Source organism: Ursus maritimus, unplaced genomic scaffold (genome assembly GCF_017311325.1).
Source record: "Ursus maritimus isolate PB19 unplaced genomic scaffold, ASM1731132v1 scaffold_21, whole genome shotgun sequence".
Lineage (NCBI taxonomy): Eukaryota > Metazoa > Chordata > Mammalia > Carnivora > Ursidae > Ursus > Ursus maritimus.
The window spans coordinates 6,098,912-6,116,960 of NW_024424564.1; the positions used below are offsets into that span (position 1 = coordinate 6,098,912).

General features: G+C 40.6%; 1 pseudogene; it reads left to right on the forward strand.

The window, feature by feature from the left end:
• The first annotated feature begins 2,241 nt into the window (after nucleotides 1–2,241).
• Nucleotides 2,242–2,535, forward strand: LOC121104472 (annotated as a pseudogene).
• Nucleotides 2,536–18,049: the final 15,514 nt, after the last annotated feature.

Consider the following 18,049-nt stretch of genomic DNA (forward strand, 5'->3'; position numbering starts at 1 on the left):
TGACAGAAGTTCAAGTTGTCTCACCCTTACCCCTGCAATTGGCTCCAGTCACCCTGCTGCTAGCTGTCCTCCCAGACCAACCTTGGGGGTGACACCGCTGCAGGCTTTCCTGTAGTTTGTTCCTCAGCAATAGTCCCTTGACACCCCCATGATCTTAAATGAACTTGACAAATGTTGTCAACTTGGAGATGAGTATATTAAACACTCTGAGGACCTTTACAGCGAAGGGATCTGCTTTGCTTTGCTTAACCCAGTGTTTTCCAAACTTAGTTCACTATAGGTCTTCTTTTTAAGAATAACATCATGATTTACTGCTGTCCTGCATGGGTTCTGCAGCATATGCCTTTAGAAATGCTCCTCTGGTTGGCTGGATACTGTCTGACTCCAACACCTGCTCATTTGACTATGCTTGGCTTCAGCATGTCCTTGGATGCACCATTCTGATGCATACCTGTAGGGGAACATCTGTTTTTGTTTTTGTTTTCCCCTGAACAACATTGTTCCTTTTATTCTATCAGAATCTTCTTTTCCATGCGGAAATTCATTCTACATGGGTTGGATGTGACATCTTTTTCCTCTTCCTAGCCACAGTTGGGCCCTTGTTGTAAAGACTGTCATTGCACATTCTCACTTTCTTCCTGGGCACCAAGCTAGACTGCATTTCCCTGCCTCTTGCATTTAGGAGTGGCCATATAACTAAAGTTGTACCAATGGACTGTGGGCAAAAGTAAGGCATACACATTCTGAGAAAGGCAGGAAACTGTTTCTTCCATACTCTCATTCCCCTTCCCAGAAGCTGGAACATGGTTGTGCTTGTCATCCAGGGTTGACCAGACACACTCTAGGGCTTGGTGGAAAAACAAAAGAGAAGAAACCTAGATTCCTGAATGACTCCATGGAACAGAGCCCCACTGATGTGGAATATCACTTCAGGCTGAAACATGAGAGTGAAGTATACCTCTGTATTCTGGAAGGCACTGAATTATCTCTGAATCCTTTTGCTATGGAAATGTAGCAATACTGTAGCAAATATCATGCATGACTCAGGTTTATCCCAAAAAAGCACCCCATTTTTACTGGCCAGGATGAGTGTTTTAGCAACTTGCATGAGACACAAAGCAGATCAAAGTCATTCTTTGGATGTTTATGTCAAAGCAGCTGGATTCTTTCTTTATATAATAGTAGTTAACTTACAGGATATGTATCTATAACCATCTTTTTCACCACCAGGAGAATGCCTGCTTGAGAACTAAGCCAATTCTTCTCAAGAAACAGTATCAAGACATAATGAGAGGGGTGCCTGGGTGGCTCAGTAGGTTAAGCGTCCAACTCCTGATTTCAGCCCAGGTCATAATCTCAGGGTCATGAGATGGAGCCTCATGTTGGGCTCTGTATTGAGTTTGGAGGCTGCTTAAGATTTCCCTCTCCCTCTGCAATACCCCCCCCCCCACAATGCTCACACACACTCTTTCTCTTAAAAAGAAAGAAAAAGAAAAAGAAATGTTGAGAGAACCCCTAGATGCAGCTAGGCTTCAAATAGGATCACCATTGGATTTGCCAATCATATGAAATAAGGTATCATTTTGTTTAACTTAGCTTGAATTGAGTCAGTTAGTGTTACTTGCAATTAGTTCTGACAAACTACCAGTTTCCTTCTCATTCTAACACTCTGCCTTGCCATTAGACCATTTCTCTTATTTAAACTCGACATGCCCATGTTTGCTTGCCAGAGAAGATCAAGGCAGATTCTGCTTATCCTGCAGATGAGATTCAGACCAGTTGCTCTTTGGAAAGGCAGCGGGTGAAATAAAGTTAGAACATTCTATCATGAGGGTTCTATATGTGCTAGAGGATGAGTCAGAGAATATCTACTTCATTGACTTGGGAAATTTAGCTTCTTTTCAGCCATCAGCCTTTTCCTTCCTCTTTGTGGAGGGATGCTGAGACAGACCAGGGGGTTTCCTGGATCAAAGGACACATGGCTGCTTCCTAGTTGAACAAGAGCCCATTCAGATTAGAAAGACCTTTACGAGTCAGTGAAGCACAACCACCATGGAATGAGAGATGTGTTCTATGATTTAAAAACCTACATAATATAGAGAGAATTTGAGGAAGCAAAGGTCCAGAAGGAAGATCTGGAAATCAGCAGGAGAGCCATTACTCAGTCTTCTTGGTTCACGTGGCCCAAGTGTTGGCCTGCAGGACTACCAACTTGGTAGTGGGAAGGAGGGTGCTGGGGCCATGTCAGGACGGGTGTTTAGAAAGTTTCTTCCCCTCTTTGACCGAGTGTAAGTGCAACTGTAACCAAAAGGAGGGATTATGCTTCCAGAAAAATCTCAAAGAAAAGTATTGCAAGCAACAGTAGTAGCTGTTGGATCAGGCTTTAAAGGAAAAGGGTGGAGAGATTCAACCAGTTAGCATGGAAGTTGGAGGTAAAGTTCTTCTCCCAGAATATGGAGGCACCAAAGTAGTTCTAGATGATGAGGATTATTATTTAGAGATGGTGACATCCTCGGAAAGTATGTAGACTATTGAAATGGCATCAAGTAAAGCTGCCCATTCTGGCGAAGCTGGGAAATCTTTCATCATGTAAATAATTTTCATGTCTCTCTTTTATAATAAACTAATGGTATTCAAATTAATGATATCCAGGGTCTCTAAAATTTAGTTTTAGTGTACTGATATAAACATTACCAAATAAAAATGTTTAAATGAATGGTTAAGCCTAAAAAAAAATAAATCAGTCTTCTTGAAGCACTGGTACAGAGGGGCAAGAGAGAGGATACAGGGAAGATACGTCAAGAACATTCGGTCCCTGAAGTGAGAACACAAAGAGGGGTCTTTAAGTAAATCCTCCAATTCCCTACCACAAAGTGCTTGCTGACCCTGCCTGTCATCCTGTTTCTTCCTTGAGGTTGGGTTGTTAAGGCTTAGCATCTGGTTGCCTCTCCTTTCCAACAGGTTGTTCAGCAGTGATACTTAACCAAGCCCTAATTTACTCCTGTTTCTAACTATTTCATCTGGACCTAGACATGTTTAGGATGTCCCAGACTCTTGGCAGGCCAGGTTCCCAACTAAGCCCCAGCCCCTCCTATAGCCACAAGTGGGAGGCCAGGCTTCCTTCACGCTTACCGAATGAGTGCACCGACATCTCCAACATTGAAACCCTGGTATCATTAGTGACTTTCCTTCTGTAGGGAGCAGACTTCTTCTCAGTTCAATGAAGGGATTTTCTATGCTTGAGTATGAACTAAGTAGATTAATATTCTCATCTATCACAGAGGAAAGCGTATGGATTTGGTGCCAACAGACTAGCGTTTGTATCTGTATCATAGGAGTTAGGTGAAAAACAAAAATGAACAAGATGCTTGGAATGACACTGAATCTGCCCCAGACCCACATTTTAGATGAGAATACAGAAGAGAATTCAGGGGTAGGATAAGCCTTCCGATGGCAGAGGTGCAACTAGGAAGGCAAGGAGTGACATTTTGCTATCCTGGCAAGTAATTTGAAACTTCACACACATTTTATTTAAGCTAGGCTAAAGACTGGATTTGAATCATAATTCTAGCGTTTATTAGCACTGTGATTTTGGATACATCATTTAGCTTCTCTGAATCTAATTTTCTTCGTCTAGAAAATGGAAGGAATCATTCCTCCCTTTCAGGGTTGTTGTAAACATTCAGTGTTAGAACAAAAGCATCTGAAGTGTCAGGCATACAGGAGCTTGTGATCGATAAATTGAAGCCTTTATTCCACTATTAAATTCTAGGGCCTTATCCTCAGCTTGGCAACGACTGAAACTTCATCACTAAATTTAAGCAGACTTCCAAGAGCTAAGCAAGAAGAAGCTGTCAGCTATTAGTTCCAACAGGTCTCTTAGTATTGCAAGCTTGTTTTTTGTTGAATGTTCAGAATTTGGACTCGAATAAACTGCCCTAATGGAACAAATCCAAGGGGGTGGGGGTGCTCAAAGCCCCATTTTGAAATGAACTCTCAGGACCTCACCTGAGCTAATAAGCCAAAGTCTAAGGATTGAAGATGGTCGAATCTTGGATCTGGGGTTCTCTCATCGATGACTCTCAACCATAATCATAGTCCCTTCTCTCCACACTTAGCACAGTTAAGCAATGAGTCCCTAAGGACTTAATGACCCTGCAGTACCCGCCCTGGAGGGCTACCTCTGGACTCCTTCCAGGAAATAGTTTAAGCTGCTGTTTTCTGAACCTCTGTTACTAACAGCTGCGCACAAATCCCACATACAAGATGCGTACCTCTGGGATCCTTTTTTTTTTTTTTTTTGGATTCTATTCTTAATTCTCAGTGTTCTGGAGATGAATTATGAATTCTCCCATGTGGGAGAAATGCAGTTGAGGCAACATCCGGATCCCGAAGACTGAGAAGGAGCCAGGGGCTCTGTTGTAGTCTACCATATCTCTGTGGAACTCAGAGCATCTTTACACGGAGTGCAAAAATCACCCAGTGTCAGACTGAGCCGACCTCTGCCTTCAGAATCAAAGAGCCAGGAGCACAAATAAAAAAGGAATTCTGAATTCGGCCCAGGGAAACTCAGCTAGCTTATTTGGGCGTCACCTAACACCTGCAGGCATTTGACAATTTTCACAGGGTTGATAGCAGAATGGCTTTTCTCATGTCTCTTATTACATCTTGATTTCATTGTCATTGAATCTTAATGTTAACTTTCCTGACTCCTATTCAGTGAATATTTATTGTTACGGATGTGGTGCTTTCATGTTTCCTTTACGTATTTTCTAACAATCCTTGGAGGTGTAGGTCATAATTATTCTAATAGCTAATATATACGTATAAATATTATGTGCCACGCGCACACAGTTCTAAGCATTGTATTAACTAATTTAATTATGTATCAGTCCTTTGAGGTAGTTCTTAGTAATATCATCATCCACTTTCTGCAGGTGAGGAAATTCAAGTATGGAGTTAGATTATCCAAGGTCATACAACCAGTCAGTGGTAGCACTTGGATTCAGACCCAGGCAGTCTGGCTCCACAGTTTATGTTCTAACCACTATTCTATATTGCCTGCAATTTAAAAACAAAGCCAAGACTCAGGAAGTCAGTGAATTGGCCAACGACCCACAGCTGTTAATGAGTGGAACCACTATTCAAACTCAGGTTTTTGGATTCTAAGGTTCATATCTATTCCATGCTGCCTCCATCAGCTATAAGTTGTGTGACTTTAAACAAGTCACTTGATTTTGTCAAGCTTCATTTTCTACCTGTAAAATGGGGATAATAATGTTGATTTCACAAAGGTGTTCTGAGATTAAGTACAACTAATTATAGAAAATGTTTCACTCACTCCCTGGCATATAAATAAATGCTTAATAAAGATTAACTTGCCAGCTAATAGTTGAATTCCCAAGAAAAGCTCTTTTTTTTTTTTAAGATTTTATTTATTTATTTGACAGAGACAGCAAGAGAGGGAACACAAGCAAGGGGCACGGGAGAGGGAGAAGCAGACTTCCCACCAAGCCGGGAAGTCAATGCGGGGCTCAATCCTAGAACCCTGGGATCATGACCTGAGCCGAAGGCAGACGCTTAATGGCTGAGCCACCCAGGCACCCCCAAGAAAAGTTCTTTATTCTCAATTCTTGATAAGTATCAGCAACATGTTAACTCCTCTGGAAAGTACAATGTATATAAAAATTGATGGTTTTATATAATTTCTGTTCTCTAAACCTAGATAATTGCATTTAGATTTGCTTTAGAACCAGATGGTTGTTGTGTCATGGAAATACTTCTAGTCAAGGGGAAAAAAATTATTGTGTAAGCCCTTAAAAACCCACTTCAATTAAGGCTCTTTAAAAATATCTAGATGTCTGTGATCTGTGTCTATATACTGTCTTAAAATAGCATTCTTTTGTTTCCATATCAGAATTTTAAGGTGAGCTAAGGCTGGAACACAAAAAAACACTGTCTGTTGACCTGATTTACCATTTTCTCATTGTATGTTGAAGCTTCTGTTGACAGAATCAATGGAAATTATCAGGTTAAGTAGGAAGGCTCTTTTCTCTGTTCCCCAAACAAAATTATGGTGTACTTGTCAGATTTCAAGGATATGAGGGAACATGGTTTTAAAATGCCCTAGATAATTGACTACAGAAAGTAAAAGGTCTTACACAATAAAGAGTAAGAGCCAAGAATATTTTGAACTCAAAATAGATAGGAATATTTTTATAATGTAGGTGGTAGCTGGAAACAGATCAATAGAACAAGAATGCTAACGGTTTTTGGAGCATAGTGTCAATTTCATACTTGGGGTTACATGTAATACTTTTTGCGTCCACTCCTGTTCAAGTCCACTGCCATCATTCCAGCCCACCAACTCTCACCTGCATGATGACATTAGCCTTTTGATCCTTAGCAGTTATGTCATATTATACACCAACTGTACGTATTAACTGGTTACCCACTGCCCTCAAGATGAAATTCAAACTGCTTAGTCTTACATCAAGTGCACCATTATTGTGAACATTATGCAAGATAATATAAATTGATTCGTGAATTCATTCAATATAAGTTGACATTTTGCTGGCCCATCCCTGTGCTAAAGTTTGGCATGCAGACGGAGATCATGGTCCTTGCCCTCAAAGCAAAACGTTCTCATCTTGTAGAGGGGAGAGCAGACAAGGAAAGCATCGTTCATCGTGCAATGCCGTAGTGGTGTGATAGAAGCCAAACAAGGACAGTGAGGAACAGAGGAAAGGTGCCAGTATTTCCCACTTACCTCCCACTATTTCTTTATTCAAACCCTGTGTGACATGGGTCTGTTTGCAATTCTCCTAAATGGGATGCACATTCCCATCTCTCTGACTTTGATGGTATTGTGTTTTTTTCATGCTCAGTCCCTTCATTTTCGGTTTATCCATTCAACCAACATGGATTGAAAGTGTACCACATGCTAGAATATGTGTGCTACACACCACAGATCGGTGAATGAGAAGCACAGCCTTACTCTTGTGTCGCTTTTCCTATCCCCTCCTGCTCCCTCTAACCCCCCACCTTTTCCTGACCACTCAGCCCGTGGTGATTTCCTTCTTGAGCTCCAGTAAACTTACTGTCAGTGAGATGTCAAATATTGTACAGTTATCCAGGTATCAATCAGTATTTACTGGTTAATATATCCATGGTAATAAGAAATGCAAATATCATGGGGAGATAAAAATTTTAGATTATTTTCTTTAAATTTTAGATTGTTTTTAAACTCTGCTCTTACTCCTTTAGTTGGACGATGGTTGGCAAGGCCCATGAGACTTAATCTCCACACCTGTTAAAAAGTTAGCAGAATGAACAAGTTCCAAGTTTGCAATTGTGTTTCTTTAAAAAATCTAAAATTTTAGTATGCATTTAATAAGCTAGATCAGATTTCTTCACATTTTATTTCTAATGCTCATGGGTATTTAGAGCAAAGGGAAGGAGGCCAAGGTGGAGAAACAAGGAAGATGAAAAAGACAAGGAGAAGCAAGGGCTCCCCCAGGAAAACAGTTGGGAACTCTGAAAGAAGGGCAGAGACCTTTCTTTACAGAGAATATTTCATTTTCAGGGCTTCATTCCTCCTACTCCCCATATCAAATCTTATGAAAACCCTGGGTGTGTTGTTAATCCTTAGTGTGGGATTCATATATTTATTGAAAAGCAGTAGCTGGAGTGTGGAGTGAGAATTATATGACCGACCTCCTAAATCTCCCAATATATTTGTTATACAGTTGAGTAGAAGAAGTGTTTTTTTAAAGATTTAATTTATTTATTTTAGAGAGAAAGAGCGAGCAAGAGAGAGAGTAGTGGGTCGTGGGAGGGAGAGGGAGAGAATCTCCAGCAGACTCCATGCTAAGCACAGAGCCCGACCTGAGGCTTGATCCCATGATCCTGAGATCATGACCTGAGCCAAAATCAAGAGTCAGATGCTTAACTGACTGAGCCACGCAGGGACCCTAAGTAAAAGGAATTTTAAAAAAAGAGACCAAGGGTATCTCTTTATAAATATATTTTAATAAAATTCAATGTTGAAGTCTCCCCAAATAAATAAACAATTTGTCCTAAAGTTCTCATATATTTTTGATATTACAGTCAAAGGATCATGAACTAACTCCATTTTTTTCCTTAGATATATTGCTTAGGTCAGGTCTGAGTGATTCACTTTACTTCAGCTTTTTGTTTTTTTTTAAGATTTTATTTATTTATTTGACAGAGATAGAGACAGCCAGCGAGAGAGGGAACACAAGCAGGGGGAGTGGGAGAGGAAGAAGCAGGCTCCTAGCGGAGGAGCCTGATGTGGGGCTCGATCCCATAACGCTGGGATCACGCCCTGAGCCAAAGGCAGATGCTTAACCACTGTGCCACCCAGGCGCCCCTCAGCTTTTTTTTTTTTTTAACTGAGCACCTGCTATATGGTAGGCAGAGGGTTTGGAATGCAGCTTCTACTTGCAAGGTGTTTATAATAATTGGGGGTAACTATTAGTCATCAAATCATGTATGTTATATTACACGACATGCATATCTACACTTATTTCAAAATTCTTCACACTTACATGTGTGTACATGTATGTATATATAATTAAATGTACATGTGTATATATTTAGTATTATATATATAATACATATATAGAGAGAATATATATAGTATATAGTATATGTATAGTATTTTTTATATATATATACACATACACACACACACACACATACATACATACAATATATATATAGAGAGAGAACCTCTCCTAAGAAAGTGCCTAGAGATGTGAAATTTTAGAAGGTTGGTGAACTCTTGAAGTCTATCTTTGTATCCTGGGTTGGGAACTCGGACATTGGCAAAAGCAGACTATGCTATAGAAAATTCTGAAAGTGCAGGGTATTGTCCTGTCCCAGAGGTGGGTGCCAACTTTTTAAAATTAAAATGCCCACAAATTCCTATTAAAATACAAATAGAACATCTAAACTCTGCACTGGTTCAAGTTCTCTGTAGTGAATTCAACTGAATGTAAACAACTCAATGAATTAGCCATTCGTAAATATCATGTTATAATGTCTTATAAATCAGTACATATAAATCATTGTTTTTCCTGTAGCAAATCAGTGAGCAGTCATTGATAGACTCTTACAGTTACTGATGAAAAGCTCTTTCACTTTAGGGCAGAGGTAACATCACCTGATGGGATTTTGAGAACTTGATTTATTGTTGGCTGTTTTGCCCACCCCTTTTCCATCAATTTCTCTGTATCAGATGTAAGCTGTGAATACCGCATTGTTAGTATTTTGTTTTTAATAGCAGCCACTGCTTTCTAGAACTCTCCTTTCAGTTCCGCAGCTCAGCTTGGTCTTGTTCTCTGATGTTATGCAAAACACATCTGCCTTTTAACTTGCCCGATGGAAACCTTATTTGCCATGTGCGTTTTCCGCCCTTTGATCCCCCTCCGCACGGCTCTTTATCCGTATCAAAAAGCTGCAGCTGGAAGCCGGGCAGATTCTAAGGTTCCCAGCACTGCTTTTGTCCCCAGATACGTGAAATTAAGTCAGACACACGGCTGGTGGGCTTTTCTTGAACTGGACTGCATGCAACACAAGAGCGCTGCTTTCCCCTTTCCGTCCTGAGTCATGTAAAGAACTACATTTTATCTTTAAAATCGTGAGTAACTTCCCCCAACTCCTAGCACACAGCAATTTAGTCATCGGTATGAGTTCCTTTTCAAATATTATTGTATAACTTTCCTTCTTAACAATTACCACAGTCTGAATTTTACATTATATTCGTGTGATGAATAAACATCTGTCTTCACTGTTACCCCATCAGCACCACGTGTCAGGAAGCAGGTCTAGATGGCTCAGTTTTCTATTCCTAGCACCTAGCACGGTGCCTGGCATCAACTGGTAGGTGATGATTAAAATGTGTTGAATGAATTTAACCTTGCCCAAAGATGACGGCGTTTCTCCTCTGGCATTGTCTTCAGAGCCAATTTACCAGCGACGAGAGAATGGTTTCTGGATTTTGTTGACGGGCATCAGAGCACCAGGGTCTGCCTGTGGTTTCCTTTCTCCTTCTTTTACTGCACTTAGCTCCTCTCAGTTGGCCTCCTTTCTCTCTCCTCTCCGTGCAATTGAAGCCCCCACAGGAAGCTGTACTCATCCTGACTGGATGCCCCTCAAGGACCCTGGGACAGGCCAAGGGAAGGAAGTAAAAGCCTCCAGTGAAATACTCACCGCACTGACTGAATTCATCTGGGTGCTGCGTTCCTGCTGTCATTGCTGTGGGTACGATTAGCTGAACACTGTAAACGTGCATTGCTGGAAGTTTGGGACTCAAGTTTCAAGCGAGTTCATTATAACTCAGATGATTTAGAGGGAGTCGATGGTGTTAAGAGTGATTAGTGGTATGGGGAGGAGCTGAATTTACACAGGACTGTAACTGTCTTCTTCTAGATTTCTGTAATGTTCTAGTTTCTTTTTTACACTGGGGTTATGTTTACTTTAGTAATTAAAAGAAAAGATGTACAATGAATATTTTATTTTTTAAAAGATTTTATGTGACAGAGAGAGCACAAGCGGGGGGGAGGGGGAGAGGGAGAAGCAGGTGCCCCGCTGAGCAGGGAGCCCGATGAGGGGCTCAATCTCAGGACCCTGGGATCACGACCTGAGGCGAAGGCAGATGCTTAACTGACCGAGCCACCCAGGTGCCCCTACAATGAATATTTTTAAGTGTCATAGGAAAATGATTCCCTTGTGATGTCATGAAAATGATGTCATTTTCAAGAGTTTACCGACTTAAAAAGCGTCAAAAGCGCAATATAAAATTGAATACACTTATGGTAAAATATATACAGAGAAAGTTACCGAACTGATAATAGAATCACCTAGAACTAATTTATTTTGAAACCCATACCTAGAATCACATGGTGTCCTGGCCCAGAGAGGATGCAGAGCCAGGGCGCGCCGATGCCACAGCTTGTGACTCGCAGCTTAGCCAACTTGACATGCCTTGGTCTTCTCATCTGTAAAACCGGGGCAGTCCTGGCTCTTCTAGAGTCTGAAGCACGCAGGTGAGGCTTAGCTTACAGTCAGCCTGCATCTCTATTTTGCTGCTCTTATAGTTTTTTTTCCCAAACAATCTGCATATACATTGTGAGAGACCTCAACATGTTAACACCCTACTTACCTCTTGGAGCTTATTGTTCATATATCCAATTTATAGTTGAGAAAAGTAAGTAATGCTAATTTGCTTGATGTCTAGAAAGTTTCTCCTTCTCCCACGATTACATTCACCTCTTACTAAGTAGTACTTGAATATATTTACTTAATTGTGGAGTCTACAGACATGTGGGCAAAGGACTAGTACAGAGGGTGGTCATGTACCCAGAGAAAATGCGGCGGTCCAGTCTGATGACGATGATGACGTTGGAGGTTATATGCCAGCTCTACTGCATGGGGACTAGCTGTGTGACCTTGGACAGATCCTGCAACCTCTCTGAGCCCCTCCCTTTTCTTGTCCCTGAGATAAAGACGTTATCTACTTCACTCAGTTGCTGTGACATAATGTACGTACAATGCTTTGTGAACATTTTTGGGTTAGATTTAGTGTGCTCGTTCCCTCTTAGGAGCCATGTACCACCCATGTTTCCTGACACCCCTCAACCTCATGTTTCCTTCCCCTGTCCTCTCCGAACCTTTCCCTCCTTGTCCATATTCCCTTTGAAGTTGTCCATCTATTTCAGCCCCTACCCTCAGGGTGGGCAATCATGCATTGGTGTAATTTGTCCCCAGATTTCTTTCCCACTAGTCCTGCCACTAGTTTGAGGCATTGAAAGCCAGGGAGGGAGAAATGGTTTAAAATGTACTGAAACACAGCTTAAAGCCACCTGACTATAGCAGGGAAACCAGCGTGGCAAACGGTTGCTTCTTCATGAGCCGGAAGCAGTAGTGTCCTCTTTAGGGGAAGACGACATGCACAGGTGGGTCTCCAAGAATCACACACGCCTGCGGGCTTTCCAATACTGACTGCAGTTTCAGTATTCAGGAAACGTGTACTCAGCAGTCGTAGTGCCAGGCAGGAGGATCAAAAACAAGAAAACTGTGAGTCATCTGTGCCTCTCAGGATCCTAGGTTCAGGTGTAATATTTAGAGACACAAATCCATGTTCATAGGAAGGGCTGATAGTGGCCTATCCGTACATGTACACACGCACACACACACACACACACACACACACACACACAGTGTTTGAAAATAAGGCAATGCAATCACTTCGAGCTATCTTGGAGTGCTATAAGCATTGTTTAATTTCTTCTTAAACTTGTGGTTTACTTGGTAGGCAGATAATACAAGTAGTAGTCAAAGTTAAAATGCAAAAGAACATTTAAAAATAGAAAATACTAACTTTGAAATCTTATACAGCTTTTTCTTTAAAGAAAAGAAGTATTTTATTTCTTTATTTTAGAGAGAGAGCGTGAGCTGGGGAAGGGGCAGAGTTTTTCCTCCGTTTCTCTTTCATCAGCCCTAGAGAGGGAAATGACCTGGGGCCCTCCAAGGCCTAGGATGCATGCCACTTGTGACTTGTCCCGTGGTTTGTGAGTTCCCTTTAATTATCTTCCTCTTTTCAGTGGATATTTGGAAATCTTTCACTTTGTAAATTAAAAATCCTTGTGGGAATAAGTACAGTAGAGATCAGAATCCAGGCTAAAAGAGGATAAACACTGTCTGGCCAGGAAAACCAGCTACGTGAGAGGTAAAGGTTGTGTTAGTGAAGTGAAGGAATGATGCAAGACTTCTCTCAGCGATCATGGGAAATGGGTCAAGTACCACAGTACTGGCTTAATTCACTGCTTGGTGGGAGCTGTAGACAGCTGGTTAAAGGTTGAGCCCGTTAAAATTGCTGGAAAAGTGGCTCTGTTGGATTCTTTCCCTCTCATCCGGGTTAGTGTTGTGAAAAATAAGAGCCATTAATGTGAGGTATAGTCTCCAAGAGACTCTTCTGAAGCCCTGGGGCAGGGGTGGTGGGTATCGGGGGTGGGGAGCAAAAGATACGGAGTCATCAATATTCTGGGGATCAAAATGGTAAAGGATAGAGTAAGAGCAGTTGCTCCCTCAAATGATATTATCATGGAGCTTCCGGGGTCATTTTCTCCTTTCTTGGTTGGTGAGCTGGTCAGTGATGACACGTTGCCATTCCCAGTGTTTGCGCTGACTTGAGTCTGGGCATCTAGCTGGCGATTCATGCTCTCTGCTTCTTGCCACTCAGTTATTTTGTGCCTGTGACAATGGAGTCAAAATCAGCACTTTTCTTTTTTTTCTTGTTAGCAATACTTACAACTGTTTGAGGGGAGGAGGGGATAACTGACAAAGTTTTTCTAATTATATCTGAATATCACTTGCCAGTGTATTTCCCAGTTACCATGGATCATTGCAAACTAGTGGGTCATTATGAAGTAATAATTTTAGGTTTTGTATTTGGATGGCTTTATCTGAAATCTCACTGCTACCTGCTTCCGTATAACAGAACTTTGACATTTGCTGTGGAGGTCCTGCCAGGAGGTACTTGCAGGGAGAAGGTGAAGTAGAGGTGCCAAACTTGACTGCCTACGAGGCAATGTTTGTTCAACGTGGTGGGCTGGGTACCCCTTGCCATTCTCTGAGAAGGGCTTCTTTATATGGGGTTGGTGTGTCCTGGCCACTGTTTTGTGACATCTGAGACAACTTCCTGTTACTTAAGGGGATTACACAATCCTGAAAATAGTCTCAAAACAAAACTTAAATTAACCTTATTTTTGTAGGCAGGCCCCATGTCTTATGGTACCCCCGCCCCCCCGACCTTTTGGGGTAGAGAGAAACAAAAGATGACTGAAACGATATGAAAAGTCTATTTTATTTTTTCTTCTATACCATAGAAACCATGTATCAAAGACCTACAATGTGTCTGCCACTGTATGCATGTGAGAGACCCAGTAACCCTAGTCAAGGAGTTTACAAATAAAGAAATTGGAGCTATAAAAATCCAGATTATATGGCCTAGGTCATGTAGCTTTAAGGAGCAGTTCTGGAATTTTAACCTAGGTTCTATAGCAAAAGTCTTTACTCTTTCCAGTACACCATCCTTGTTCTCTAGCTCCTTAATTTCAGGGACTATGTCTTAACAAATCTTTGTATATCCCACAGTGTAGAAGGGGAAACCCAGGGTCGAAGACACAAATTTTAACCAATTGCTTGGGTAAACCACATGACTGCTCCGGGTCTCATACACTTCATTTATGGCTGGATCATAATAGTTAACATTTATGGGTACTTACTCTATGGCACGCCTTGTCAGGCACATTACATACCCTAGCTTAATTAACCCTCTTAACAGACTATGTCTATGTGATAGTTCTAATTATACCTTCTATACAAAGGAGGAATAAGACCAGGAAATTGATAGTTTGGGCAAGTTCACAAGAGTTAAAGGTGTGGGCTCATGATTCAAATGTAGGTTCTCTGACTCTGGCCTAGATCATGGACCCTTAACCACTGTCCTGTAGGTTTTCTGTAAGACATTCTCATGGCTGCTTCCAGCTCTCCAGTCTAGGACTACACAGCTGCAGACATTCTCATGTTGATGACTTCTTTTGATTCCCTAACTCTTTTAAAAGACTTTTCCCTGCTGGGGGCACCTGGCTGGCTCAGTGGGTTAAGCGTCAGCCTTTGGCTCAGGTCATGATTTCAGGCTCCCTGCTCGGTGGGGAGTCTGCTTCTCCCTCCCCCCCTCCCCCTGCTCATGCTCTCTCTCTTGCTCACTCTCTCTCAAATAAATAAATAAAATCTTTAAAAAAAGACTTTCCCCTGCAATTATTAGTAAAGTGTGGAATCCTGTATAATTAGAATAATTCTCCACTGATTAACTGCTGATGTTCCTCTTACATGTTTATTCTGTTTCCCCATAGTTCCTGCCTAGCATAATATCCTATCTTCTCCAAAAGACTTACATATGCCAAGTCTTAGGTGTACCATCTTTCTGTTTGCAGTATCCCTTGTAAAAAGATAATGCCTCCCACCTCTTAAAGAATAGTGCAGCACAAAGTGTAGTTTTGTGTCCTATCAGGAGGCCCCATCAGAACTCTGTTTTCACAGTAACAAGCTCGGCTGCTGCAACATTGGATTATGTTGTAAAGGTGAGCAGTAAATACCAGAAACGGATGATCCCTTAACAAACAACAATTCTGTTTTTCTTCCATCTGTGTTAAAACCTTAAGAACAAAAGCAAACAAAAACTAAAAGTCTGTCCAAACCAAATATTTATTTCTTCTCCTTGGTGAATGTAAATACGCTAATTAACATTTTAAATATTGAGGGTTCTGGCAAAATAATAATTTGTATTACATTACCACATACATTTGGCCTTTATTTCCAGAATAGGTAAAATTGCCTAATCAGAGATGACAGAAATACATATAAATAGTGGAAGAAAAAAATGGTATAATATAGTGAATAGATACTGAAAAATTTCATTTTTGTCAAACTAGATGTTCAATATCATTTATTGAAATTCCTTTGTGCTCTTTATTAAACAATTGAACATTGTTTCTTATATTTAGGGTGTTTATTTTAATGACTCAAATGAAAAAGAACGGAAATTTATATAAGTATGTCCACAAATACACGATATTCTTTTTTATGATTATTTTTTTAAAAGATTTTAGTTTTGAGTAATCTCTGCACCCAATGTGGGGCTTGAACTCACAACTCCAAGATTAAGAGTTGCATGCTGTAGTGACGAAGCCAGCCAGGTGCCCCAATTCTTTTTTGTTATTGCTCATTTTGCTAAAATGCTGCCCTTTTCTAGAAGCATATATTAAGTCAATGAATTTATAAAGAAAATACAAGTAAAATGTTAGAGCATTTGCATTTTATAAAAAACAAATAAAGCTTTAGGAAATAATATTTTTCATATTCAGTAGTTGACCTTATTTACTATTTATCAACTTAAAAAATTATGAGAAACTGGCAAGCTTACCTAATTAGTTTCCAAATATTTCATACTGTTTAAAACTGGTCTCTCTCTCTTTTTTTTCTGGAGTATCTGATAAGGCAGTATAAGGAAAACATTTCAGAAAAATACCCCCTGAGCTATTGGAATAAAAGAAGAGCTTATCTGAGACTTAACCTTATATTTTCTGAAAGACTTTAATCCGTACCTAGAATGACTCTTTCAGTAGGAGTGATGTGTTTATCTGCTTAGGAGTTGAAGAGGAGAACTGATCAATGCTCCTCAAATACTGGTCAAGTCTAAGAGAATAATTTTTAAGATCCAAGGTTTAATGGGTTCAAAATGTTTGAAAAGAAAAGAAAATCTATATTGAAGTAAATATATTTTCCTACATCATTTTTCCTGCTGTTGTGTTTTCTGACACTGCCTGCCTGCTTGACTCTTGGTATTTCTGAATTCTTTCTAGTCATTGCTTGACTGGGCATAAATCCCTCTTATATGCTACTCCCCTTTGAAGTTTTGTTGAAAACAAACAAAACAAACAAGAGGAGAATGAAAAAATGAAAAGCAGACTGATAATGGTCAGAGCTGTTGACTTTAATACATGACATGACCTAGTTTTCAGGTCAGGGTGGGGTGGGGTTGAGGTGAGATTGAGACGAGTCCTTACCACCCTGTAAGTGGAATGTCCCCAGTGTGATGATTTCCTGCTTTTGTTGGAAGGCCGCCCCTATGTCTGTTTAGAAAAGAAGCATCCTACATTCCTGAGGGCTGTGATCACATGTTCCCTTCCCTTGCTGGCTCTGTCTTAGACTTAGATGGCTCAGAGTGGTTGCCCGTCAGGCTGGTGCCTACTGCCCTGATTCTGAAGTCTTATCTTTACTTGTCTGCTCTGTCATAGCTGAATCACAAATCATGTCTATCCTGCTAGTCCAGTAGAGTGTGTGTGTGTGTGTGTGTGTGTGTGTGTGTGTGTGTGTGTGTAAAGGGACATAAATATACACTGCGCTTCTGCAATGTCCTCAGGGACAGTGTAAGGGCTCTGTAGGGAGTGGTGATCAAGACAGACAAGGACTCTGCTCACAGGGAGCTTATGCTCTGTGACAAGGTTGGGGTGAAAGTACAGAAATGAGTAAAGAAGGGAGAGAAAGAAAGGAAAGAAGGAAGGAAGGAAAAGAAAGAAAGGAAAATAGGAGATATGATAAGTGGCAGGGGGATGGGCTGGAAAGATATTAGTGAGCAGGGGCTACTCTACATTGAGTAGTCAGGAAAGGTCCCCTGGAGGAGACAGAACTCAAGGAAGTGACAAGAAATATGCAGTTATGCAAATAACAATTGGAAGAATATTCCAAGCAGAGGGAAAAGCTAATGCAAAGGCCCTTGGATTAGAATAACCTCAGTGTGTTTGAGGAATATTTCTTTTTTAAAACATTTAAAATTTTTTTAAAATTTTTCATTTAATTATTATTTTTAATTATTTATTATTATTATTATTATTATTATTATGCTCAGTCAGCCAACAATGAGGAGTATTTATTTCTATGGCTGGAGTGGAGTGGCTGAGGGGAGAGAAATCAGAGATGAGAGGGGGAAATCATGGAGCATTTTGCCAACTAAGGCCAGGAGTTCAGGTTTTATTCTAAATGTGATTGAAAGCCATCCAGGGGTTCTCAGTTATGATTAGGACAGAGGATGACTTGATCTGATACACACTTTTAAAAGATCACGTATTGATGTACATTTTAAAAGATCATTTATTTTTAAAAGAAAATACAATGGAGAATATTCTGTGGAAGAGCAAGGTATACCTTGGAGGCAGGAAGGTGATTCAGGAAACCCCATTGCTGTAAGTCCAGGTGAGAAGTGATGGTGACTGACGCAGGGGATGTGGTTTAGGAGACAAGCAGAGAACTAGATGGTTCTAGATATGATCTAAAGGCAGGACAGGACTGCTCCATAGACTGGATATACAAGGTGAAGGAGAGAAAGGCCTCAAATTTAAGTCGTAGACTTTTGGCTGGAGAAACTAGATAGTTGGAGATGCCTTTTGGTAAACCTGGAGGA